Source organism: Fringilla coelebs (assembly GCF_963513975.1).
Source record: "Fringilla coelebs genome assembly, chromosome: 3".
Classification (NCBI taxonomy): Eukaryota; Metazoa; Chordata; class Aves; order Passeriformes; family Fringillidae; genus Fringilla; species Fringilla coelebs.
In genome coordinates, this window is record NC_140030.1 from 84,152,350 (window position 1) to 84,178,933 (window position 26,584).

The 26,584-nt window shown below is 47.6% G+C and overlaps 1 protein-coding gene across 2 annotated transcripts in view; it reads right to left on the minus strand.

Moving 5' to 3' along the window:
- MDGA1 (MAM domain containing glycosylphosphatidylinositol anchor 1) overlaps positions 1-26,584 on the minus strand; it is a gene marked incomplete at both ends in the record, with an annotated part of 137,747 nt that overhangs the window by 91,755 nt on the left and 19,408 nt on the right. The window lies entirely within an intron of this gene.

The following is a 26,584-nucleotide window of genomic DNA, read 5'->3' on the forward strand; positions in this document are numbered from 1 at the left end:
TCTGTACAGCTATTAGCACATATCCCTAGAACAGGCATAGCAAACACTGCAGGAAAAACAAGTCTTTCCCATTTTAAATAGCAGCCTGTCTCAGCCCTGAGCCAGAGGAAACAACCTCTGCAGGACCAGAGGACCCCATAATCTGTAGAGATTTCTCCACCTACGGCTGCTAATGGAGACCAATTACTGCCAGTCCAGCCAGGAAAGTGGGTGAAGACCTGTGCAGTGGAAAAGTACACAGACAGAAAGTTCCCAAAACAAAGTTATAAAATGCCCAATGACCCCAAACAGCACCTATATCCCACAACAGCCCTGACGAGAAGCAGGAAGAGATGAGCTCTAGTAGAACAGGTTTTTATAAAGAAAAAAGCCTCAGCTCTGAAGTTCTGTGCAAACAGCCTTTGGCTCCCTACTCCAAAGCGTTTGTGTGATCAGAGAAGTGGCTGAGCTGCCTTGAAGGTGGCTGTGCAGCCCAGCCACACACCCGCGCTTGTTTGAGGGGGAAACTCCAGTTGCACTTCAAGATACAGAGAAACCCACAAACATCTCTAAGAGCTGGTGTCTCACTGACAGTCCCCTGGGATACTTACCCAGCTCACAAGAATGCTTTCAGGTGACTCTGGAGTCACAGCTCTAGCTCCCATTAGTGGAATACAACAAAAATGAACAAACCCAGAGGAGATGATCAAAGGGTTTAAAGCAATGAGCCTTAGAGAGCCTTCCTAAGGAAGAATAAATTTTGCACAACCTGTTAAAGCTGAACCAAGCAGCCACTTTTTCCTGAAGGTTAGTTGAGCTTCAAAGACTGCCTTTTTAAAAATTATTTTCACTCCCTTGGCATGACCAAAATGCTCTAGACCAAACCACCTGGGACAAGAAAAGTGCTCAGGTTTTTGCTGGTTTCATCCACCAGTAGTACGGACAGCAGGACAGGCTGGGCTCGGGCAGTGGAGAAGATGTGCTTTTGAGATCAGCCTTTATAAACTGGTGTCACCACAATGCAATGACCAAGCTGCAGGGACACGAAAGTGGACACAGGGCTAGTGGGAAACTGCCCTTGCTGCTGGGGCTTTACAGCCTGCCATGGCCACCCAACATCGACAGCAGCACTGCACATACAGCAAGCTAATCTCTCATTTTCCATCTCTTCCATCTTTCCACTTTTAAAAAATTATTATTACTCCCCAAATTGTTGACAAACAGAAGCAACACATCCATTTGAAGAATACAATGGCACAAACATGGACAAATCCCTCAGTCTCTACTGCCTTCCCCTTCTGCTAGGCCTCCCAAGATGCCTGCCATCACTCAGGCATCATGGAATGCCAAAACTGACTGTTAAAACTTCACTGATATGACTGAGGAGATGAGTGACCTTCCCCTGCCTGGATGGCAGAGAGTCTTGTTGAACCCAGGAGAAAGCACAAAGCTCTATACGTGCTTACACACAAATATGTGTGGATGTATATGCAGATATGTAAATACATTAATTAAAATAGTGACTTATCAGGAAAAGACATCATGAATGCCTCTCAAGCCAACAGTCACAGGGGAGGAATTCAGAAGCCTACATATCCTTTGCTAATACACCTTAATCCAAATGACAGCCTCTTGTGCTGTTTCAGCCCTCAGATCAGTTTTCTGCAGATCTGCCATAACATCTTTAGCCCCACTGTACTGCAGAGCACTCCTCACAGGGCTGAGACACAGGCTGTGATGCTGACTGATCTCTGCTGATTAAAAGAGAGACTCTGTCCCTTCCCATCCTATGCCAGATTCCCCCAATCCCCAAACTGTGCTGCCTGCATTTTAGCAGGGTCCTGGCATCCTGAAGCGGCAAAGCTCTGGTAACCTCTCCTGACAGTCTCTGGGCTGCATTTGCCAGCTGGTGGCTCTATTCTCCCTTTGCAAACATGACTTTGCTGTAAAAACTAATTTCCAGACACCCCAGGGACAATCAGAATATTTATCTGCAGCTCCAGCTCCCAGTTGCTAGAGCTCTTAGGGTTGCTCTGCTGTACCCCATATGGTACACAAAGTAAGCATTGCAACTTTCACTCTTCCCTTTGTCTATTCCACTGCCATTATTTCACCTGTGTTGGGTAACCCTTTTCTACCACTTGTCCAGAGGCACTTCCACATGGAGAACTTCCAAGGCAAATTGATTAGGTAGAGTGGTACAGGATTAGGAGGCTTTTGTGCAACTATTCTGAGCCAATATACCTTGGTGTGATTGGCTGGCATATCCCTGAGTTTGAGAGAAACATTATTTAAACTAATCCTTATAAAGCACTAGACTACAACAAAACAACAGCCCTGGGCATAAGCCCTGGGTCATCATTTGATCCTCTTCTCCCAAATTCTCCCTGGATACCCTGAGCTGCAATGAAGCCAACAAGCAAGGCCATACACATCTGGCTTTGTTTGCAGGTGTCTGAACTTCCTTGGGTCACCATCACGAACACCCTTCAGGTAAATCACTGGAAAGGGACATCTACTTCAAGGGAACCTCCACTGCTTCAGCTGCAACATTTCTCTGTCAATAACAGCACCAGAACAAGCACCATTTTGTCGTGTCTTAAGCCCCATGTGAACCCAGATCTCTCAAAAAGGAACTTGAAAGAAAAGCACTCAGGTAGATGGCACGGGAGCCTGAGACACTGCCTCTGGTTTGGTGACAACTCGACGTTAGTGGGTGGGGGCTGAGCAATGAACAACCCCAGCTCTTTGGGGACTGCATTAAGATGAGACTCAGGAAGGTCTCTGTTCCAAGCTCAGCCTGCCCCAGCACACAAAGGCTGGGGAAGTCACCTCATGCTGTATTGCAGATGGGCAGGGAGAATGCAAGGATTAACTGCACTCTCAATGTGCTTGAACAGAAAGAATGCATTATTGTTTGACATCATCCCATGTCTCCTGGAGGATTCCAGCACGCAGACAGCTTGCACACTGCCAGCACAACAGGATGGCAGGACCATGCCTGTCAGAGGAACAGTGTCACAGAAGGCCCTTCGGAAGGCAAAGAAAGTCTGGAGATGAAGGAGTAATCACAGCCCCTCTCAGCAGTGCTCCACACAGAACAACTCTTGAACAGAGACAACCTCCCCTGTTGAGGACTTCTGAGGCAGAATCCCTCACCTCAGGCCAGCCAGCCTCAAAGGAGAGGTCCAAGGAAGACCTCTGATGGCCTCTATGGGGGAAGAAGGGACAGATTGTTCCCAGAAATTTTGTGGGACAGAGGTATCAGCACTTTTATTCAACCTTGAGGTAAGAGATCAACTTAGAGAAGGCTCTCAATACAAAGTCCTCCAGAGAAACTAGGGCAGCCACATATTGAGTGCCAGATGCTTTAGAAGGAAAAAAAAAATCAGACTATGAACATGCAGCATTAGGCCCTTGCTCAGAAAATGGCTGGCCTGTAATGCATTTGGCCTCTGCACCAAGATTTCCTACTGTGCTTTCACTTGATATATTTACACATTAAAACAAAAGGAAATTGAAGTGGATAAAATAACTTTATTCCCAGTGCAGTGTACTGTACAATGTTATTATTACCATAACCGCGAAAGTTTATGAGACTCTTGGTACTCAGAGGTTGCTAATACCATGAAAATGTAGAAAAGGAGAGAGAAATGGTCTTTCAGAGAGGACTGAGTCATCTGTACTTGGTTTACAGGTCTAGCCATCCATCTTATTGAACCTCAGATCTCATCAGTGCAATGACAACGATGAGAGCTCCTTCACAGAGAGGATGGTGAGTGACAGATCCTGCACTGACACTCCCTCAGTCACTGTCAGCACCCTCTGGGGCAGCTGCTCCCTGTTTTCCAGCACAGCACCTCCTGCACTGCTCTGCCGCCTCCCCAGCACTCCCAGGGCAGGCACCACGTCTGACTCTGTCCCACCACTGCCCCTGCCATCTGCACGCCCTGCTGACTGCCTCAGGGATGGAGAGCATTTATCTCCAAAGCTGCTGGGCCAATACCTGCAGCTGAATGCACAGGGACACTGAATCCATCCATCCTTCTCCAGGGTGGGGAGAGAGGGAAGATGCTCCTAGAGCTTTCCTCTTCCTCAGCCTGAATCTACCCCCCTGCTTTGCAAGGCAAGAAATGATATTCCATGCATCTGGTGCAGATATCATTCAGCCTCTTCTGCACATACCCCAGGCAAAGAAGCCAAGGTCCTTCCCACTCCTGTTCACATGCTCCCCAGACTCACACTGCTTAGTTGCACCCAAATGAGGAGGGCATCAGCTGCTCATCTGCAGCTTAAACCTCTCAGGAACCTGTCTGTCTCCTTTCCTTACCTTTCCCATCCTGGGCAAGTGGCATGTAACAGATGAACCTTGAAGGGACTTCCCAGAAATGGGAAAACACACGGTGTTTATAGACCACGGTGGGGTTGAATAAGCATTTCACTAAGGAAATCCACATGTGGAATTTCTTGCTGCAGAGACACTGTCAGCGCCTGCCTCTCCAGGAGCTGCCCTGCAGCACTGTTAGTTACACCCCACGCACGGCGCAGCGCCCAAGGGGCAGCTCAGGCCTGGAAGTCGCTGCTGGAGGCAGTGCTTCATCCCTTCTGTTCAGCAATGCCCCCATCTGCCTGGAGAGCAGGGACACACAGACACGGAGACCTCCGAGGAAGGGGTCATGTCCCCTCAGCAGGGCACAAAGGAGAGGCAGCACACGTGTAAAGGGAGGAGACGAGCCGGCAACACCGGCAGCACCAAGGAAGGTCTCACACAATGGGAAGGGTCTGCAGGGGCAGCATCCTGACAGCCAAACCAAAGTCCCTGCTCTGGGAGGGGATGGAAACTGCCTTGATGTGTGCTCCAGCGCTGCTTTGCTGGTCTCATCGATTGCTCCACTAGGGATGAAGACCACAGGCTTTGCTGAAACTTTAGACAAAGCAAATTAAGCAGGCCAGATCCAGCCCACAATGCAGGGCACGATATCGATGGGCCATTTGAAAAGGAGAATTCACTCCAGCTTGAGGACAATTATGGAAATAATAATACACAATCAGTGTCCATTAACACTGTCAGCAGGGTTGTGGATCAATATTGTATTAATGGCTGAAGAAAAACCAGCCATACCCATCAGTCAGCGGTTAGGACCAGCACAAGAGCAGAGGGGAGGAGGTGGCAGTGGGTGGGTGTAATCGAGCTCAGGCGTGGGATGTCTTTGTGCAGCCTGCCCGGGGGAGCCCACTTTCCAAACCAAATGCCACCACCATTTTCCAAACACGTTCCCTGGCGCCTCCTCAGGGGCCTCCTTCTCCTCAGCCCAGCCCCTCGCAGCCTCTTTGCCCAGTGAAATGCAAAGGGAGCCCAGCCCCTGCAGGGAACTTTCCCCATGGGAAGCTTTGTACAGCTCGGTCTGCATCCTGAAAAACTCCAGCTTTTAACACAAGGCCAGGCTGGTCCTGCAGCACAGAGAGAGGCAATGCAGAAGGCCCAGGGATAGCAGAGGATCAAAGCATATCCACAGTCCTCCATCTCCTCCCACTCCTTGGACTTCTGCCTTGTCCAAGCTCCTCCTGTGGACACTTCCAATGGCATGTGCTACCACAGTACTGTCTTGAACCAAAAGACATCAGGAAGCCCTCCCTGCCTCCTGCCACTAAGGGGTGCCACCCCAAACAAAGCAGATCTCCACTGAGGCTCCTTGGCTCTCACACCCCAGTGTTTTCACTGCAGCCCAGAAGAAAAATCTGCTCACTGTACACCCGGCCCAAGCTTGTCACAGGAAACACATCATATCTCAGTAGCAAAATATGACTGACTCCTTTGGTGTTTGTACACTGATCATGATAAAAAAAAACAAACATAAATTCACCCACAAGAAACCCACATCCACTCACAAGATATGCAAAGAACCATGTCTAACCCCACAAAACACTTCACAGCTACTCTTGAGCAAGAAGAAAAAAATAAAATTTTCAATGAGAAGTGCATAGAGAAATGACAGAAGTGTGGAAAGTAATCACAGAGCACAAAACTTGGCTACTTGAAATAGCATGGGATTTTTTTCACTTGGAAGAGACCAAGACTATGTCTTTACATCTCTGTCTGATTGCATCTCCAGAAAGCAAGTTTCTTTTTGTAAAGCTCAGCCAGATGATTTCCAGAGCCTTAAAATAACTTTTTGCTTAATCAATGTCACTTCCTTGAAGCATCTCTGTAATTTTGTTTATTTTAGAAAAATGCCAGCCACAAAATCATGTGAGATGTCATGAATAGCAGGTACACCCCCCAGCGACTGCAACACCTGCTCCTGAGACCATTGTTCAACTTTAAACCAAAGCAGGATTATGTGCTTTACTAAAGTATCAGTTACCAGATCATCACTGATCACCTCAATCCCCATCTCCACTGCCTGCAGCAGCTCACTAGCTTTCCTAGATGTTCCCAAAACATTCTTATTTTCCTTATATTCCAAAATACTGGTCGACCTAAATTTAAGAGTGCTAAGTAGAACAGCAAAATTGATCAGCAACTTTGTTTGATAAGAATCAAGTGACAGGGGTTACACACACAGAGCATTACGGTGGCATAAACTCTATATTACTGCCTAACTCTCATGCCTGAGTGGAATTTCTGTAGACAACTCAATGCCAGCACCAGAAGTAGCTTGTTTTCAAATCTTTAGGGGCCCCAGATACAGTGGCAGTCAGAGCCTGCACCTCAGCAACACTGTCCTGGAAGATTCCAGCTTTGGTTGGGAAATGAAAAAAGGATTTCTGTCTCATAATGGCCCTAAAAGAGACTTTAACATCTCTCCCAACCCACTTCCTGCTGTGCCAGCTACAGAGCCTGACGTGTATCTCTAAATCTTGGTGCAAAACTCAATGAGCCACAGAGCCACACTGGGTGAGGTGATGCTGCCTAGCTGATTGCTCAAAATATTGCACATTTTTTCTCTGGTTGCCACTTAAATTTCCTGAGCATTCATTCTAGGGAAAAACACAAATCAGGCAAGCAGTCTGGGGGAGAAATCCTCTAATCTAGGAGATGTAGACCACTAACAGAATTACTTGTTAGTCAGCTGGTAAAATATCCAAAAATGAAACAGTCCAGTCAGAGAAAAAAGGGCTACAAAGAGAGGAACTCAACTGGACATGGGTAGCACAGACACTTGTTTATCTGACCCCTGTGCTGCAGGAACAGGTGAGTACTGCAGGACAGGTGAGCACAGGCTCCTTGGTAGCTTTGGTCATTTGTCTCCTTTATGTGAACCCTAAGCCAATCTCCAGCTGCTCCATGCACCACTACCCTCTGATGGGCAAGGAACAGCTACAGGCATCCAGAAGGAATGCAGACCCTCTCCAGGCCTTTGGTTTAGCTTTCACTGCACCCATCCCCAGGGGCCTTCAGGTAGCCAGCTCACCAGAGAGCCAAGGCTTGCTCAGATGGAGATTCATCTCCCCCTTCTGCTGCCCCTTTTCTGCCTCTCTGTCACAGCACACAGGAGCCACTGAAGCTGCATATCCCCACTCAGACAGGAAAAATGCCTTTCAGAGCCATGCTGCAGCTTGCCAGCACTGGTAGCAACGTCCAACAGATGATGTCCTCACCATCTGCTGCTAATAACTTGTGCAGGCAAATGGGCTTTGTTTGAATGGTCCCAAGGGCTTTACCCTCTCTCCCCTGAATTCAAGATCAGCTCATTTCCAAAGCACCGCTGGTGCTGCTTCTTCTCCCTTTTTATACTTTGAACCCCTTTGGTACAACAGTGACTCTTCAACAAAGAGGTCCATGTGCACAGATCTTTAAACCAGAGTGCTTTGAAACTCATCTGTTGTTTCATGGCTGGATCATTTGACATAGGACATAAAAGGAGAGCACAACACAGACACTTCAGTCCTTCAAAACGGGGAAAAAAAAAGTCAATTTGCTAATCATCTGTCAACTAGATTAGAAGCAAAGGTGCACGAACTCTAATCAATTAATAACTACTGGCTCCTTTTCATATCAAAACCAAAAAAAATACCAGATGACAGCTGTTGTTCCTGAATCATGAAAAATAAGGCAAAGCAGAGGTAGTGGCTTCAAACTGCATTCCCCAGCTAGTGGCATACGGGGAGAATGCTCCAGACTTTGCTGGTGACTCCACCAGAGTCACACCCACATCGTAAAACCCACTCTGGAAACACAGGAAGAGAAACAAATTAAATCTCCAGGTATGCTAAAAAAAATGCAACAGAAGAAATAGAACAAAAAACAAACTAGTATGCAATCAAAGTACACTATCAGAAATTGCATAAGAATAGGAGCATTTCCATGCAACGCCAGCTGATGCTGTTCAAAATGCAAAACCCTGAGGTGCAAATTCTTCAATGCCAAGATGGAAACTGGAGGCTGGTGGGCAGGAGAAGGACTGGGAGAGAAGAGCTCTCAGAGGAGAGGACCTCCCTCTATGTGGAGAGCCAAGGGGATGATGTACGCTCAGGGCTGCTGGCCCCAGAGAGGGGCAGACTTGGGGCACCAAAGCAAGGCACTGACTACCTGGTGCCCCAAGTCTCCAAAGACCTCCATCTGTACGTGACCAAAGCAGGTCCACCACTGCCAGGAGGGTTTCTGCAGAGGCGCAGAGCTCTGTGCAGACCGCAAAGCCCGGCTGTGAAGCTGGGTAAATATTCAAGCACTGAATCAATGCTCAATCCTCACCTGTCACCGCTCCACTGCTTCCAGGGCCCCATCCACACGGCTCAGAGTGAGCTGGGGAGGGGAGGGCAATCATGCCATGATGGCAGTGCAAACATTCCCTTCACACAGGAGAGGAAAGATTCAACAAATGTCCATGTTTACCTACTGCTATCCCCATCTTCCACGGAAAGCAAAAGGCTATTTCAACTGTGAAACAGAGGGCAGGAGGGGGGGACAGGGGAATGAGAGCAGGAGAGAGTGGCAAGAGGCACAAGAAAAAGCCACTGGAATAAAATTCCACTGAAAGCCATTTTAGAACAAAACATAGAAAGAGATGGAAGTACAAACACTACCCTCTTAATTCCACTGTCTAAAGCCCAATTTTACTACTGAAAAATGGTGGGCAGCAGGCACTTGTCTCTCTCCAAAGCTCTAGGAACGGTGGTGCCCATCCCACATACACCCCAGGTCCCCTGAAGCAAAGTCAGCTCCCAGGGGATCAAAGCACAAGATCAGCTCTCAGCTCTGAGCCGCTTGGTGGGACAGGACAGGCAGCCAGTCCCCAAGCCCAGCACAACCCCTCACTGGCAAACCTGGCAGAGACGCCCAGAACCACGGGCACCACAGAGACTTGGCACCCCTCTGCCGGGTACCCATCTGCTCCCAGCAAGATCAAGGATTGGAGACGCTGCAGATGATCCATGGAGACTGCTTGTGACACAGCCCCTCCGTGGGGAGAAGCCTATGTGCTTGAATGAGTTCCAAAGCGGGTCCTCACAAACACAGAAGCTTTTATCCCCCAGGCAGGGCTGTTAAGTGGGAAGGGCTGCTATCGTGCTCTGCTATCCTTGGGCAGGAGCCTAAAGCACAGCCAGGGATCAATCCATACCTAATTCCAGTCTACAATGCAAAGGCCAAGCTCCACCCGAAAGGAAGAGAGAGAGCACCAAAAGCAAATGCCAGCAAACTGTCAACAGAACTGAGACAACAGAGGCTGAGTGACACCCCTGGAAATCAAGCCAAGTAATGTTTTATCTTGACAGCATCTTTTACGTCCCTGCAGTGCCTTTGGTGAGCAGAATCCTAGAAAGTCCCTGGTACTTTCCCTCTGGAGAACCAATAATTAACAACCACAAACTGGCAGACAGGCGAGCAATTCCCTCTGGTTCCGATAAGAGGAGCTGACATCTCTCTAGCCCCAGCCATCTCCATTGCTTTATTCTCTTTGCTTATTGATCCTTTTATGCACATAATGCAAATTGACATTTAATAATTCAGCCGAGTTAATGGTGCTTAAATATTAAAAGGCTTTTCTCTTTTAATTAGCTGTAACAAAATAGGCAACAAAGGAGTGCTAGATAGGCACCATTTAAAATACTCTCATCCAAGTTCTTTGGCATTTTTCTAGGGATGGAAAAGAATAGTTCAACAGAAATTTTGTAGTGTCTCCTACTCTCACCAGGAAGGCAACTAACCCACAGAACCACTTCCAGAAGCTTTGATTCATAGAGCATATTCATCTCTGTCAACTCTTTGTTTTCTCTGCCTTCTCCTCTTCTCCCAGTAAAGACAGAGGGGAGTGGAAGGAGGGGCAGAGGGTAGAATGAAAATCCTTTCCCGAAAGAAGTGCCAGAACCTATGTGAAGTGTTGTAGATGTGGATGCAGAAGCCTTCTGATACACAATTGCAAGACCTGCATCCAGGTGAAAACAGAGCTAAAAGGTAGCAGCGCACAAAGCTATTTGAAGAGCTGCAAACAGCACAGAAATCTTGCAATTATTCCCTGGGGCAAGAATAACTTATTCAGAAAATTAATTGAATATTATGCTGGTGAAAAAAAATCCCATGTATAGCAGGGTAAGGAAGCACTCATTTCTCTTCTGCTCATTATGCCAAAGGTTCAGAATAAGAGGGAAAATACACGGTATCTTTAAACCTCGGTTCCATCTCAGCTGGAGCCGATGGCAGTAATACATCTTAGTCATAATGTTGCTGGTGTGAATCACCATAACTGAAAAGACTTGTTATTATTTGGGATGTTTTAACCGCGCATACCTTCTCTCTGGATTAGTGCTCACTTGAAGTCCTCATTTGGTTTGAGTTTGGGATAATGATTTCCCACCTAACAGAGAGGAGAACCACACAGTCACAATAATTAGATATAGAAACTGTTAATAACTTAGTTTAATTACAACCTATTTTCTTCAAATTTAGCCTAGACATAAGATTTCAATGAATTCTAATTACATGCCATGTTTGAAGAGCCTGTTATTACATTATTAATTCCAGACAAAGAAACAGACTGACAAACACTAAATTCCTTACTGAGGATACTTAAAAAAATTAATCTTAATTCAAGTCAATTAATATATTGACTTGCAAATTCTGTGCAAATTCATTCTTTGAGGGAGGACTACAAATTGTAAATCTGTAGAGGGAAAGCTGTGTTTTTCACACGTAACAAAAATATCAAATTCCCAGTTTATGTGCAAAATTGAGTTTATCCTTACCACCAGATCTGCTAGGGGCATTTCCACAAAACACTGAGTCACTGTTCTGAAGCTGCCAGGCAGGGCATTGTGTCAAAGGGTGTCCTCACATGCAAAGGCACCCAAGGACTTCAGGATCACGGGAGAGGGCAGAGCAGTGGTCCTTCTGTCCAGAAGTGACAGGGGTGTGCAGCACACAGAGCCTTGTTCACACCCAGCATCCCCCCTGCACAAGGAGAGGGCAGCTGTGCACATCGGAGACCCAGCCCATGATACTTTTAGGGCTGACCTTAAGGTGGTGAAATGCAGCTGCAGGAGCTGCTACTCTATCTCCCCTTGCACACAAAACCTAGAAGAAGTCTTTTGCAGCCCTCTTGGACCCTGGTTACCCGCTGCCCATTGCCACCCCTTGCCTGAGTCAGGCTCGGCACAGGGAGCATTTCCCGTCACTCCACATCCACCACGTGCAGCTCGTGCCCTGAAATACTCGGGACGCCGTAACAAGAGCCTGCATCATTTCCCTTTCACAGAATATCCACCTACTCCTCTCCAGCTGTGCAACACATCTGGCTCACTGCCTCTCCTGGGCAGGCACTCCTTACTCCAATTTTCTGTTTATTGTTGCTCAGGAGGCTTAGGAGGTGACAAGGGAGCTAATGCCCAGCGGACAAGTGGCATTTCCAGGTGTTTTCCGAGGCGATAAAACACAAGTTCACTTGCAGCCTCTTCAGTTCTGAGCTGCCACTTCTGGCCCTGTGTGGTTGTCAGGAGCCAAAGAATGCAGTTACCTTGTCTCAGAGCCCTGTCAAAGAAGGATGTTCCCTTAGGATAAGCCACCACAACTGGCTAAGGTGGGAAACAGGAGGGTGTTAATTTCAGGCCTGCATGGATGTGAAAGGTTTGGAATTGGCACAATGGACAAAATTCCACCATGCATACTGGCGTGGAAGTGCAGATGGCAACGCAGGAAGATGCCAGGCCTCATAAAGCAGATCTGGGTAACCTGTCCAGACAAAAATTCCCATCATGGCAAACTGTGAGAAAAGGAAGCAGCTGCTTACAGACATGCCATCCCAAGTCGTGGGAGTGGCACATACATCTCTTGGATATCTGTGACCTGGACTGCACAGAAGTGGTACATCCAGAACCTGGGGACTCCCACCACAGAAAAGACCAGCAGGAACCCCTGTGGAGGTGACAACAATGTGTCTGCCTCTCTTTAACACCCTCCCTCCCCCTGCCCCATCCTACCTCTCTCTCTACCTCACATTTACTGTTAAATAAAATCCGTACTATTGACTTTGGCATATAGTCTGGTTTGCAACTTAATTTGGGCAGAGGTGTCTTTTAATAATCAGAAGTTAACATTATTTTGGTGTATCATAACATTATTTTCATGTGAGAAGTGGGATCATAGCAGTAGTCTCCCTTCCACCTGCAGCTATTCCCAGTGAGATGGGGCCACACCCTGGGTATACGTGTGATTAATTGACTGGAACTACTGTGATTAACTAACACACGACTGGAAGTTCATCTCAAACGGGATGAACTTTGGGTTGTGACTATAAAAAGCTCTCCTCAACCACAAGTGCCAGATGTTGGCCTCAAGAGCATCCCCCAAACCCTGCAAAATAAGGGTAACTCTGGCAATGCCACATCCTGGCTATATTGATGGAGTTCATTCTCCAGACAAACAGCTGCAGCAGCTCAGACAATCACACTGGGGGAAGAAGATGGCAAAAAAACGAAAAATGAAAACAGATTAGCAAAGAGTTTTGCAAAAAAAAATAATTAAAAAATCTGATTACAGCTGAAACACAAGAAAGGAGAAGTGAGGCACGCTGATGAAGGCTTGGCTGCTCCCCAGTGAGAGACCAACAGCAATGAACTTAGGAGCAAAAGTTCCACAAAGCAGGGTTATGAATTTATTACTCTGCGTCTGTGCAGAGTCAAAAGAGCGTCTGAAACACCAGCGACTTGCAGAGGAAATTGGGAAAGCACTAATCCACATGGGATAGTGTTTAAAATAATTTCTCAGCTGGCTGACTGCGCAGGGGGTAAGAACAGGGATTAATTCTCTACCCAAGATCATGCACTTGAGCAAACATTGTCGAGCAGCTTGTTCAACAGGGGACTCAGGGACTAATGCAGCCGTATCAAAGCAGCCAGGGTCTGGCTGACAGCTCTGCAAAGGAAGTAAGATGATCTTTGACACGAAGGAAATAAAGCTATGAGAGACTAAAATGCTGACAGGCACCAGCCTCAAAGCCAAAGCATCTCTGAAGAGGAAAGCTCTTTAAAGACTTTTGTTCTCAAGCTCTCTTCTGCAAGGGAAAGAGCTTTGGCCTACTTAGGCGAGGCCAAGGGCAGGCTAAGACCTCAGTATATTTTGAAATCACTTATCTTTAGCTCCATTTGATGTTTTCTTGATATTAGTAAGAAATTTCACTTTATTTAAAACACTCCTGGTCTTTCAGCTGCATGTGGACACAGAGCAGTCCATCCCTTGGAGAAAGAAATGGTCCCTTGGTCGCTGAAGGGGTCAGGAGAAAAGCAAACCCACACAGAGAACAAAGTCTTGCAACCAGCCTCCTTTCTTAGAAGCCTTCAACCAAGCCAGCCTACTGCAGAACACCCTGGGAAAAATGAACACAAAACTAGGGAGTGGGCTTCCCATTTAAAAGAGTAAATGTCTGCAGAGGAAAGGATACATAGCTTCTGAAAATGTGAATTTACTGGAATTTCCATCGCCTAGATGAGCAAATCCTTTTTTGGGTGCAGCCCATGAGGCAAAGAATTGGTTTACTTTATAAACTCTAGTTTTGCCCCCAGTTTCAGTCTACTCCAATTTTGCACTGATGGTAAAGAGTCTGGATCAGGTTATGCCCCCAGAGGAGCAGTCTCTCTGGAGCACAACCTCTCCAGCAGTCCACCAGACTGATGGCTGACAGGGACTGTGAAGCTATACCCCAGAGTTTGTCCCACAAGACATGTCCCCAGCCACCAAGGCACACCAGTCAGTTTCACTGAGATGGGCAGCACACCTATCTTGGGGCACTGCGAAGCCCGACGCGATGAAAGTTTGCTTGGTATAAATTTTGGAGAAATGATCAAGAGCCATTCTGAGTCTTGCAAACCACTTTTGCTAATCCTCATCTGGAGGGACAGAAGTTAGCCTGGACAAATTTAGGAAACTGACTAGGGCAGAGAAAAACAAGTCGTGTCTTGCTCCTGCAGAGGGCACAGGACTTCTGCTCCTTCCACAGGTCAACATGCACGCACGCTGCTGCACACCCAAAAATGAGCCACTCTGTCATATCTTACAATCACCATGCCTCCAGACTTCTCTCCCTGTTTGATCATATCCTAAAACACGTGGGGAACAACAGGCTGTTATCAGCTATGTGCTTTCTGTGTTGATGCATGCCACAGAGGAGGCAGAAAGTTATCTGAGGTAGCTGGGGAGCTGCTCGATGCCCTTCAAAGGATTTAATTTGCAGCAGCAATGTTCCAAACCAGCAGTCACCATTGAGCACTTCAGGACCCAGTAATCTCAAACTATCCCAACTCCATCCAGGAGACATGGCATCCTGTATTTTTGCTCACTTCCATGGACCTAATGGTTTTCAGATTATGGTCTTCATCCTCTACCACCTTCATATATTCCTGCTCAGCCATGTCACCAAGGAAGACAGAGAGAAAGAAAGCCCCAAACCAAGAATAATCTACAATGAGTACTTAGTAATTGCCTTGATGTGTGTGACCCTGGGCAAGCAGGTTCTCCCCTTTTTGGTGCATCTTTGTGTGTTATTTGAATAATTGCACTACCATGTCGAGCAGGGAACTTTAAGACTTAGTGTTTATACAACTTTTTGAAGATGCAAAAATCATATAAATGCTAAGTCTTATTGTGGTTATTACTTTCCTCACAGGGGGGTTATGAAGCTTTGTAATTAATGTTTGTAAAGCAAATCTCTGTTATCGGATGAAATGTAATGTGCTAGAGAAGTGTGAAGGATTAATATCCTCAGTAATCTGATGTGGGTTTTACCGCTCAGTGCAACACTTAAAAAAATAATTAAAAACAAACCTAAGCTGATACCAATAGGAAGGATGAGGAAGCAGAGACAGATGCATGTGGAGACAGACTGCTCTCCATTAATTAAGCCCAAAATCATCCTTCTCCAAGACATTGCCAAGTATTTTCTTGTGTCTGGTGATAACCATTCAATTTAAGGCTGATTTTGGGTAACCAGAATTCTTGAGCACCACAGAAACACTTTCAATGCAGTGAGAAATACCAAACATATCTAAAGCAGCACAGCTCTGACCCCACGACTTTTACACAGGAACTGCTGCCTGGGGTAGACAGCAACCAGGTGAGATATGCTCAGAGACCTAGAAGAGAGCTGAAAGAAAGCTGTAAACCCACAGGGTCCCACTCCCATACACCCAAAGTTCTGGTCTCCAGTCACTAGCTTGGAGGTGTGGAGAAATTTCACTCCTGAGGCTGTGCAGGATTCAAGCCCCCTGCAGCATCAGCAGCTTCCAGTCCTGTGCATCAAGTGCCACCAGCTCGGTGGCGCTGCAAAAATACATGCCAGCTTCAAATTTCTTCAGCATGAGAAAATGTGGCTGCTGAAGTGTTCTGCAGTACAGCTACTTCCAAGTGCACATAGATGGAGAAGCGTTTGGAAAGTCTCTTGAAGAACAATTACCACCAGAGAAAGAAAATTGCTGGCAATTGCTTTAACTGCTTGAGTACCAGCTTTCTCCCCAGCACAGCAGATGCAGCCAGAGCACCTCCCTCCCAGTGTCTCCATACATGCAAACAGCCCTCCAGATATTTCATGTGACTGAGTTCACATCACACATCCTTGTATTTGGGACAGGATAGGTACTATTTCTATACTGTACATGAACTATTTATATACTGTATAAAATGATAGGGGCTACTCTGCCTTTACACACACAGCTTGCAACAGTAGCTCCCTGGCAGACTCCAAAATCAACAGGATGTCCAAGCACTGCAGATTTTTTTTGTGCAACTGTTCATCAGGCTTCACTCTTATTTACTGCATTTGCCCACATGCCACGGGCTTCTGGTGCCAATTCTCTTTGATTAATGCCAAAGGGATAATAGCAATACTGGTTTTCCCCTGAATATGTGCATACAGATATGACAACACTTTCCACAGCCAACAGTAAAACTCTGAGAAGCTACAGAAAGAGTTCAAGGAACCACACATATTTCAGACAGAGCCCCACCGTGCTGCCAGGTCATCTGCAAGCCTTCCCCACAGGCTGCTCCACAGTGATCAGCCTGACCAAGCTTCAAAATGTCCCCAGAGAAGCATCTTCACAGCTGCTTTCACGTTTGCATGAGGAACTTGTTCTGGCATTCAGCCCCAGTCGTCCCTACAGAGGGAGGATTAAGAGAGGCTGGAACAACAGCACCCAAAAGCCCTGTCTTATAGGAGACATAACATCTTTTCTGATTATCACCTGAAGGCACACAGCAAGGGATCTGAGCTCACATCAGGTATTAGAGTAATAGGTGTGATTACCAATAACCTCAGTAGCGTCTGATACACCACCACAGCAAGACACACATCCTTTCTCTTCCCATCAAGTGATGATGGGGAGCAAACTGCACTACAGCAAGAAAGACATCAGGCACTCAGGAGTGCATGGGATGGGGTGGGAGCATGAGAAACTACACAAACACCTCTCTTCACCTGTGGGACTTCACTCATTACTCCCTTTTAAATCCTGAGAAGGAACTTACACTGACTCACTTGAGACTCCAAAGGAATCCAAAACATGTGGCACCACAGAGCAGTGTAACACACCTCCTCTCCCTGCCCCGTGCAAAGGATCAAGCCAAATGCCCCTTCACCATCTTCAGTTTTACAGGGGAGAAGCTGGAGGGGGTGTGCTTCATTGCAGGAAGCTCTCCTAATCCTTGCTATACATGAGCAATAAGGGCAAAGGATTAGCATCACCAGCTGCTCTGCTGGAACGTGCAACAAGGAAAATCAGATGCATTTATGCAGTGTGGAGCCATTAGGAAGAACTGCCTCAAGCACCTCCCCCTCCCCATATTGCAGCTCATAATTCCCCGTGTCATGAGCACTGCACTCCCCTTCAATACTGCCTTTAACTCTTGTCTCCTCTGCAGCCTGTTACCCCAAATGCCACTTCCACCCCTGAAACATGCCCCACTTTCCCATCAGCACTGCTAAGAGCCACAAACCCATGTACAAAACCATCCCGGGCAGCTGGTGCATGCTGCAGAACCATGAGAGAATTCAGCACCCTCTGCAGCTTGGCCCTAGCAGTGTGGAGGTGCCCGACACCCCAGCTGTGAGAAGGGGTCACTTTGCCTCACATTTACCTGTCATTTGTCACATCAAAAAGACTTCATGTGTACACAGGCTGGGGAAGAGGGGCTGCTTTCACGACAAACAGAACACAGCTTCCTCTGAGGTGGAACACAGCTGGTTAACAGGGCTCAGGAACATTATCTAATTGCTCAGGCTAGAAAGGGAAAAGCAATCTAAACTGATTTGAAGCTTCAGAGGGAATTAGGGAACAGAATATAATAACCTAAGTTGGAATTTGGCCATGACTCATGGGAAATAGAAAAAAAAAAGTGATTCTGGTTTTTCATGAACACAAACAAATTGCAACTTGGTGTTCCATTCCTTTCCAGAGTGGTGCAGGCATGCATTTGATTTTGTTCACACAAACAATGCTCTTTAAGAAGGAGCTCTGAGGTGAGGAAAAATGCACCGGCTTTATAGCAAATGTAGCTGTTGATTACATTGTGACACTATGCTGCAGAGGACACAATGTCTCACATTGCACAGGCGACCTCAGCTTTGGGAATGGGCAGATTTTCAATCCTTGAACTTCACTACTTTTGAAATCCTCCAGCAAATCTTCCATAAATCAAATACACACTAACAACCAACTGCAGCCAAACGCTTTTCAGAACATTCCGTATCTGTCACCACAAGACTTTTCACAAAGCACCCGTGCAAGACCAGCAGGTTTCCTAAGGCCAGGTGCCAGCTGCACAGCTCTGGGTCCATGGCACAGGACAGTGGCACTGGCCCAGGCTTGTGCCCTGGCGGAAGGTCTTGGCAGCAAAAGGCTCACTCAAACCCCGAACCCCCAAAGCAATGTTGGTACAGGTCTTAGCAGTCCTAAGGTACAGCCAGATGAGACCAGAGAAGGGTGCATTATCAAGGAAGGAGATTTCACTCTCATTAGCTCTGGCACATGGCTATTTTGAATCTTCCCCGGTATTTTACAAATTGTGAGAAGGATCCAAGCCAAACCCGGTCTGTTTTAAAGAACAGACTCCCACACAGGTCTGAAACACTGCACAGCTGCCTGCAGCTCACATGAAGTCCACATATGGGACAGGTCATAGCTAAAACAGTGCTTGGAAAAAGCTGTCAGCAGTGCCAGACTGCTCCTTTTCCATCTCCAACGTTACAAGTGCCTGTGAACAGATAATGACAAGGCTGGTCCCCTTCTGCTTCAGCCTACCCAGAAATACAGTTCTGATGAAGCCTTCGCTGTTCCTGTGGCAGACATGGCAGGAACAAGCTGGAGAGCACAGAAGAGCCTGGAGAGCAAAGCCCACTTCTGTTCCCCTGAAGAGAGCATCTTTCCCATCGCAGCCACTGCCAGCCCCAACTTTGAGAGCTTTGACAGGCTTGAAGAGAGCACGAAGGCCACAGACCTCATCATCCCCACCTGCCCTAGCCAAGTGCCTTTTTCATCCACTCCTTGTCAGCCTTGTCCCACTCTCAAAGACCAAGGGCAGAGCCAATACTGGGCTGATTGAGCATTTAGGCTGATTGACCTGCAAAGAAATTCATGCCCATGCTTTACTACAGCAAGGTGTCCACACCCAGACAAGCCAGCACCAGTGTTTAAGCCCATGGAATAAGTGGATGTCACAAGCTACAGCCACTGCAAGTGCCAGGCCAACGTGGGCTTGAAGATTAGTCCTCTTCTAGAAGGATTACAAGGGGACAGGTAGGACACCAACACCACCTTTGCTGTTCAGTAGCAGTCACAAAGCTTTGACAACACTGTTGTTCTTTTCTGAATTAAAAGACAGAGCAGGTGGGATTTGAGCTAGCTTTGGGGGGATAGGGAGGTCTGCCAGGAGGAATTAATTTCAACAGTTTTAATGCTTAATATAATCCAGAAAAAAAAAAAAAAAAAAAAGAAAAACTCAAAGCCTTCACAAAATGGAAACTGTCAGAAACTAAAACACTTAACACTTAAAACCCTTGTACAAACAAAGTAACAAAATAAATTTGCAGTAGCCTCTGCTCTCCACCCTGTCATGCTTAATGGTAAAGCAGGGTGGTGGGAGACGCTCTCCACTGCAGACTGAGTGAAACTGGTCACAGACACTTAGAAGTGCTCCGACCTTGGAAAAAGGCCCACTGGAAGCCAATGATGGGTTTTCTGTGTCAAATGTGCACGGATACAATTCCACCTTCCGCTGCAAAATGGTAACTTTCACTGCAGTTGATGGGAATTACACCTATTTAATAGACAGACAAATTGATTTTGTGATCCCACATGCCCAGGCCTGCAAGATTTCCAGCCCACGTAACTTCAGATAAAAATCCAGCAAACCCCAAGATAATGAAGTTTGAGATTCCACAAACACTGCTTCACTGAGCAAAGCTCAGATGTGCTTGGAGCTCGATGCAATCACAAGCTTCTGCTAAATTACCTTGGGCCAGAAGCATTGCAGATCAGGATATTTCCAGGCAGGTTGGGGACTAACGCCATGAGAATTGCCACCTAAGGGATATTTTTATCGCTACTGTATTGCTCCTGGGCAAAATGCAAAAGGCATTATGTGTACACAGAGCTACAATTTCCAGCTAAGAGCTGAGCCCAAGCTCCACATCAAGCTGTTTGACTTTACACTGCAAGCTTTGCTCATCCCAGTGAAAAGGCAGGGACGTGTGGAAGGAGATCCCGTTACAGACAGGAGGAGTGAGCCAGGCAGCAGGAGCAGTTGTCACCTGCTGAGACAGGGCTCGGCAGCTCCGTCGGTGTCACACCGAGGGCTCTGAAGTGCCTGACAGGGGCTACAAAAGGTCATAGAGATACACTTCACTAGCTGATCCTGGCACCTTGATCAAAGTACTCTTGGGAAATGGGAAGACTCCTCAGCTTTGCTCCCCTTTGTGTTCTTTTCGCGCTCCCCTCGCTGAGCTTCTGAGCACAAGTCAAAGGCTAGAGGCTGCTGCTGCTGCTGGAGCCAGCGGGGGCCTGGCAGCTGAGGGAGTTTGATAGAGAGAGCTGAAAAAAACCTGAGGCATGAGGACAAGCATGCACGCATTTTCTCCTGAAATACTCTTTTCTGTGTCATGGCAAGACTCAACCTGCTGGAAGAGCACGAGGCATCCCCACAGCACCAGTGGGGAGCTGAAACCGGAGCCCCACTGACCAGCACCCTGGGAGCTCAGCAGGGCTCATTTAGCAGTGCAATCCCACGGCAATGCCTGTTCCGGACCCAAAGGCTGTCCTAGAGTCCTAAAGGTGAATTGAGTGTTCAAGCAAGACTTTGGTTGGCAATCCCTGTTCCCTCAAAGAACACATCTTCTGCTCTCCTCCTCCCTTAGGAGCATTCAGGGAGTGTTAACTGCTTTCAGTTCAGCATCCCACGTCCATTTGCAGTTAACTCCACCCCAGGGGACCCTAAGGACCTTGCATAACATTGCTCCTGCTGCACAGAAATGACACTGTTTAGCAGCACACTGGTCACAAACTGCATCACTCTGCACTGTTTTGTTGGCTCTTGGCCATAGTGATGGTGGCCTACTGGGACAAGAGTGGATGCAGCTCCCAGAGAGAAAATCCTGCTCCCAACCCACTGCCCCTCTCCAAAGGCAGACGGCTGAAAGAGGCACTGTGGCACCGCGGGGGAGCCTGCATCACACCTGGAGAAAGGGACGTGGGAGAAAAGGGAAACAAACACATCACTCCTCCTCTCTGGAGAGGAGGCAAGGGCTTAGATTGAAGGGATTCAGATCACTGCCTCTCCTCTCACCCTTTTACAGGCTTTGGAAAGTGACAGATGTCCCTTGTCCTTTGGAAAGGGACAGATGCTCATGCCCCCCTGGCAGGCTGGTCAGCAGCTGCATGAGTAAAGGAACTGGGCACAGAGAGATTAAGGATTGTGATGGGATATTCAGGGAGTCAGCTGTTCAGTCCAGGAGCTCACTGCACTCATATGCTCCCATAGCTATGGCAGTCTTCAGCAACAAACAGTGTGGAACAGCCACTTTGGTGCTCATCCTTGCAATTTCCAGGCCAACAGCCCAGTCACACGTTTACCAGCCTTCCACAAAGGGAATCACAGTACAGGAAACAACAGGGCCCTCAGGGTCTGTTTTGTTTGGTATCCAACACAGGTTAGCAAAGGGTGCCTGGTGCATCCCTATGGTAACGCTCACTGCAACAGCTCACACCCCACAACGCCCCAAGGGCCATGAAAAAGAGGTGCTACGAGATGGGGGGGTTATTCCACCCATAAGCAAGCTGATTTGCTGCTGGAGAAATCCAGCCCCTGAGGAATAACACAAGGGAGAGAAGTGATGAGCAGGCAGTAGGAGACTGAGACAGAAAGCTTTCTTGGTGTTTATTAAAATAGTGTCTGCTAGTCACCTCCTCAGCAGTGGTGGCATTCAAGCAGGAAAGCACTGCCTAGAGGCAGAAGCCAGCACTCTTGGTGCAAACACCTGATTCCCACAGGAATGCCATGTGGGAGCTCACATGGCTGCAGGTCTTTCACTTCCAAATTGCCCAAACACATGGGAGCTCCTCAGTCTCCTTGAGCCCCATCTCACATCCCTACAGCTCTGCAGGCCATGCTGCCTGCCAGGAAGGGCTGTACTGCCTGAAACACCTAGGGGCAGGGAGGAGGGACTCAAGGGAAAAGGGCAGCTGGAGATGCAGGAGCTACCTACCTTAGCTGGACACGTGGTCAGCCCAGTCATGAGAACTTGCTGGGATTGCCATGCCCCACAGCAAACAGGAGCACTGCCCTCCCAGTAACCCAACAACACTCATTACAGTAGGCTGGACCCTTCATCAGGGAAAGCACAAGGTCTCCCACACAACTTCTTCTACAATGGGCTTCACACAGCTGAGAAAAGAAAGGGTGGGAAAACCAAGGTGGCAGCTAAAGGCTCAGAGTGCCCGCAGCTATGCAGCCATGGCAGTAGTGCTGCTGGGCAGACACCCTGGCACGAGTTCCTCCACAAAAGGCATGAGTTAGAGACCCAGGGAAGGCACATTTTCAGTGGCTTTAAGGGATGGCTGGTGCCAGGGGTTGAGGAGGGTGGGAAGCAGTGGGGAATTTTAGCCCAGACACAGCTCCATCCTAAGCTGTTAATTCTCCTGGGGTGTGTGAGTGCTCCAGGAAGGACTCGCCTGAGGAGGCCCCTGGAACTAGCCAGGTCTGTAAATAGATTTCTCAGGGCACCATGACAAGTAGAAATTCCAGGTTTAACTGGCTGAAGGCATACATGCTGCTTTCCTTCCAATACCTTCCTGCCTAATGCTGCTGGCTGCCAAGCCCAAATGAGGCTGGAAAATGAGTGGGTAGTTTCAGCAAAGAGTAGGAAAAAAAAAAAATAGCCTGCTTCAGTTGTTTGGAGAGAATTAAGGTTATTCTCAGAGAGAGAACAACAGGGAGCAGCATCAGACCTGCCTGGGGAAAGGCAAATCTCTGCTCACTAGGGGGATGATATTTTGTTGAAAGACAAGAGAATAGTTAAAACTCAGTTCTGTGTTCTGTGTCTAAGACAAGAATAGATGTGGTATAAAGAGCAAGTTTCATCCTGTAGCATGAGAATTGCCTTAAGTTTCTTTGGATTGCATTTCTCAAACCTTTTTCTTCCCTCCATGCCCACAGTCCGTTCCAGAACTAAATCATGCCTCTTCTGCAGATACAAGGCTGGTGAAGAAGCAGGAAGCATCCAAGCTGGGAGCCAAAAGCTCCGATGGAGATTCTAATGGAAATACAATGGGTTACAATGATTTAAAGGTAACATGATTCTAGCTGCATGTCAGAGGAATTACTGCAGCAGGAACCACCTGAACCAATGGAAGACAAGCCTTTCAAGGAGCAGAGCAAATGAAGCTGTGCCATGACCTGAGCTGGCTTTGGTGCCCAGTAAATGCACACAACACAGCACATCTCCTGTCCCAGGCGACCACCGCAACAATGGAGCCAGAAGTCATGGACTGAATGAAGTCAATGTTCATTTTGTAGACATTTATGGACACTCTGCAGGCCTTTCACGGGGCTGGTCCATCAGCTATGGGAATGGTAACTGAGAATTATACCAAAGGGTAGGAATGGGGGGTGCAAAGGATGGTATGGGACCTGAGCACAACAAACAGGATCTTTAAGGGAGGAAGCATGTGCTGTGTTTGGCTGGGATACAGTTAATTATCTTCATAACAGCTAGTATGACCTGGTTTGGGTTTGTGCTGGAAACAGCACAAACATCCTATATCACACAAACATCCATATCACAAATGTGGTATCAAAGGGATGTTTTCTTCATTGCTGATCAGTGCACAGCATCAAAGTCCTTCCTGCTCATCACCAGCAATGGGGCTGGGGGTGCACTCGGAGTTGGATGGGGACACAGCCAGGACAGCTGACCCCAGCTGACCAAAGGGACATTCCACACCGTACAGCATCGTGCTCCGTTTATGAAGCTGGGGAAGAAGGAGGAACTGGGGACATTTGGAGTTGCTGTGCTTTACCTTCCCAAGGCACCATTATGCATGATGGAACCCTGCTTTCCTGGGGATGCCTGAGCACCTGCCTGCCCATGGGAAGCAGTGAATGAATTCCTTGTTTTGCTTTCTTGCATGCACGGTTTTTACTGTCCCTATTAAACTGCCTTTAACTCAATTCATGAGTTTCCTCCCCTTTTTTCTTCCAGTTCTCTCCACCACCTCCTTACACAGCAGGAGTGAGTGAGTGGCTTTGTGGTGCTTAGTTGTTGGCTGGGGTTAAACCATGGCACAGGGGCAGGAGCAAGGGCCATTGAAGGGAGCTGATCACTCTGGGGTCATGGCATCAGACCCAGGCAAGGGGGAGATGCAGCCCCACATGTGCATTCACACATGGTGCAGAACTGGAAGAGACTTTGAGTCGAGCAGTGCCCTCCCCCTGAGTAACACCAAACCCCCAGCAATGCGCGCAGGCAAGCACATAAATAGGCAGATGTGAGTGGAGCCTGTAAGGAAGACTTCCTCTCATATTCCTGGAGAAACAACCCTGCCAGTGGTGTCACCTCGTAAAAAAGAAATACACCATACAAGACATTAAAAGGGGCACATGAATAGACATCTGCAGGGGTGGTGGAGGAAGCAGGTGCTGTTTGCTGTAGTCCTGAACCAGACAGAGCCAGATACCCTTTCTAGGAGAAATATGATGAATCTGTCTTGCACAACAGCAGGAACATGAAGAGGGTGCTATTCTGTCACAAATTGTGCTGTGCATCCCAGGGACACACTTGGCTTCTACACACACCCCATATTACTTTCCCAGTAGTCATTTTCAAGCCATACTCACAATACATGCCACAAAACTTTAAATGTTAATTGGACAAAACTGTTTCCTAAATCCTTATCATAACTTGTGAGCACTATCCCTCCCTACCCCTGTTTCTTCAGCAAGGGTCACTTCAGCATTTTCTCCCTACAACCAAGGCAAGGCAGCCCCCAAGCTGTCCTCTCCTGCCAGGTTGCTGCTCGGTGCTCTGTGCCACATCCCCCCATGGGAGCAAGCAGACGACCTGATACCAGCTGAGTTCCATCTCCCCGGCACGCTACCAAAGCACAGCTTGCTTGCTTTGCTACAGAAACCAAAACTGCAAAATTAACAGTGAACAGAGACAGTTCAGTCCTCTCCTACAGCCTGTGCCACAGCCCAGGAGGAAGGAGACAGTGGAATGAATGCCATTCAAAGCAAGGCCAAGGACCTGCAGTTTGACAGCTCTGTTTCATGAGTCATCCCCCTTTCTGCTGAAGCCCGAGGCTCTGGTCATGCTTAGGGCAGGCACTGGACCAATTAGCTGGCATGAAAGGCTTAAAATCCAGCACCTAATGGGAGCCAATCACTGGTGCATGTCAAGCAAGTGGTACCTTGGATTTTAATTGTCTCCCTGTAGCCTGCTCAAAAAGCCTGGCACAGCAGTTGCTCTGCCTGTTGTCCAGAAAGCCATGATACAAACAAGCTGGAGGAATGGGGCTCTCCTTCCCTTGGGAATGTGACTGGCAGCCCTTCTGCAGCAGCCAGCACCCCTGCCAGCTGGGCAGAGGCGCTTGTTCTCTGCCAACCCTCCCCTCCAGCACCGTAACAAGCCTTCTGCTAAGCAGCATCAGCTCATTCCACAGCCCCAGTACTGTTAAATACCACCCTAAATATTACAAAATGCTGCTGTCATTGTCCCCATGTAGATTCCCCTCATGCCATCAACAGCAGGGATCTCTACCTGACTGCTTTAAAATCTCATAAACTTTCCCACTCTTTCTCAAAGCTGAAGTTACTGCTCCCCCTGGTACTCAGGCTGGTTCCCTGAAAGTTATGGCCAAGTCAAAAATAAATTTGTGGTTTAAAAATTGCACAGATTTAAGATTTAAAGTCATTATTTATTTCTGCCTTCCTGCCTCCTTCCTCCCTCTAAGTGTTTCTGTGACCAACACTAAATTAAAGCAAGTATAAACAAGGCTGAGGAGAATTCCAGCTAATTTCGAAAGCTAAAAGCAACATCTCTCCCACCCCGTTACTCCCTCCTACTCTAATCCTTGTACTTTATACAAAGGATGGTTTCCCCTTTTTCCCACCTTTACTAAACAGATTTTCCAACTCATGCTCCCACATTTAGGCAATCAATGGAAAACAGACAGTGTGGTGTCACACATTAATGTGGAAGCCCAGTACAGACTTAAGGACCAGGAGCTTGGTCAGGGAGCTAAGTTTAGAAGTGAAAAACACTTCTTACATGTATCAAGACACAACCCTGCTGCTTCTGGCCTTCTCAGAGGCAGAGTGGATGCTTGTATGCACATAAAAGGTCTTTCCAAAACATTTGCACATCCTCCCAACCACAGCTCTACAACTGCCTCGATGCCACAACAGACGGGCTAAACCAAGTCTGGAGATATCCAAGCTGGCACAGGGCTGGCAGGAAGCAGTTGGCATCAGACCTGCTGCAGACCCAACAGGCAGGAAAGCCAGGAGTCTAGCTAACCTCGTCAGCTTTTTCACCACCAACATTCCTGGAAGCTCTTGATGGCTGCAGCATCTGGATTTAAGGGACACTTGAGACTGTGTTTCCTTGTCTGGATTACTTCTAAAGCAGTC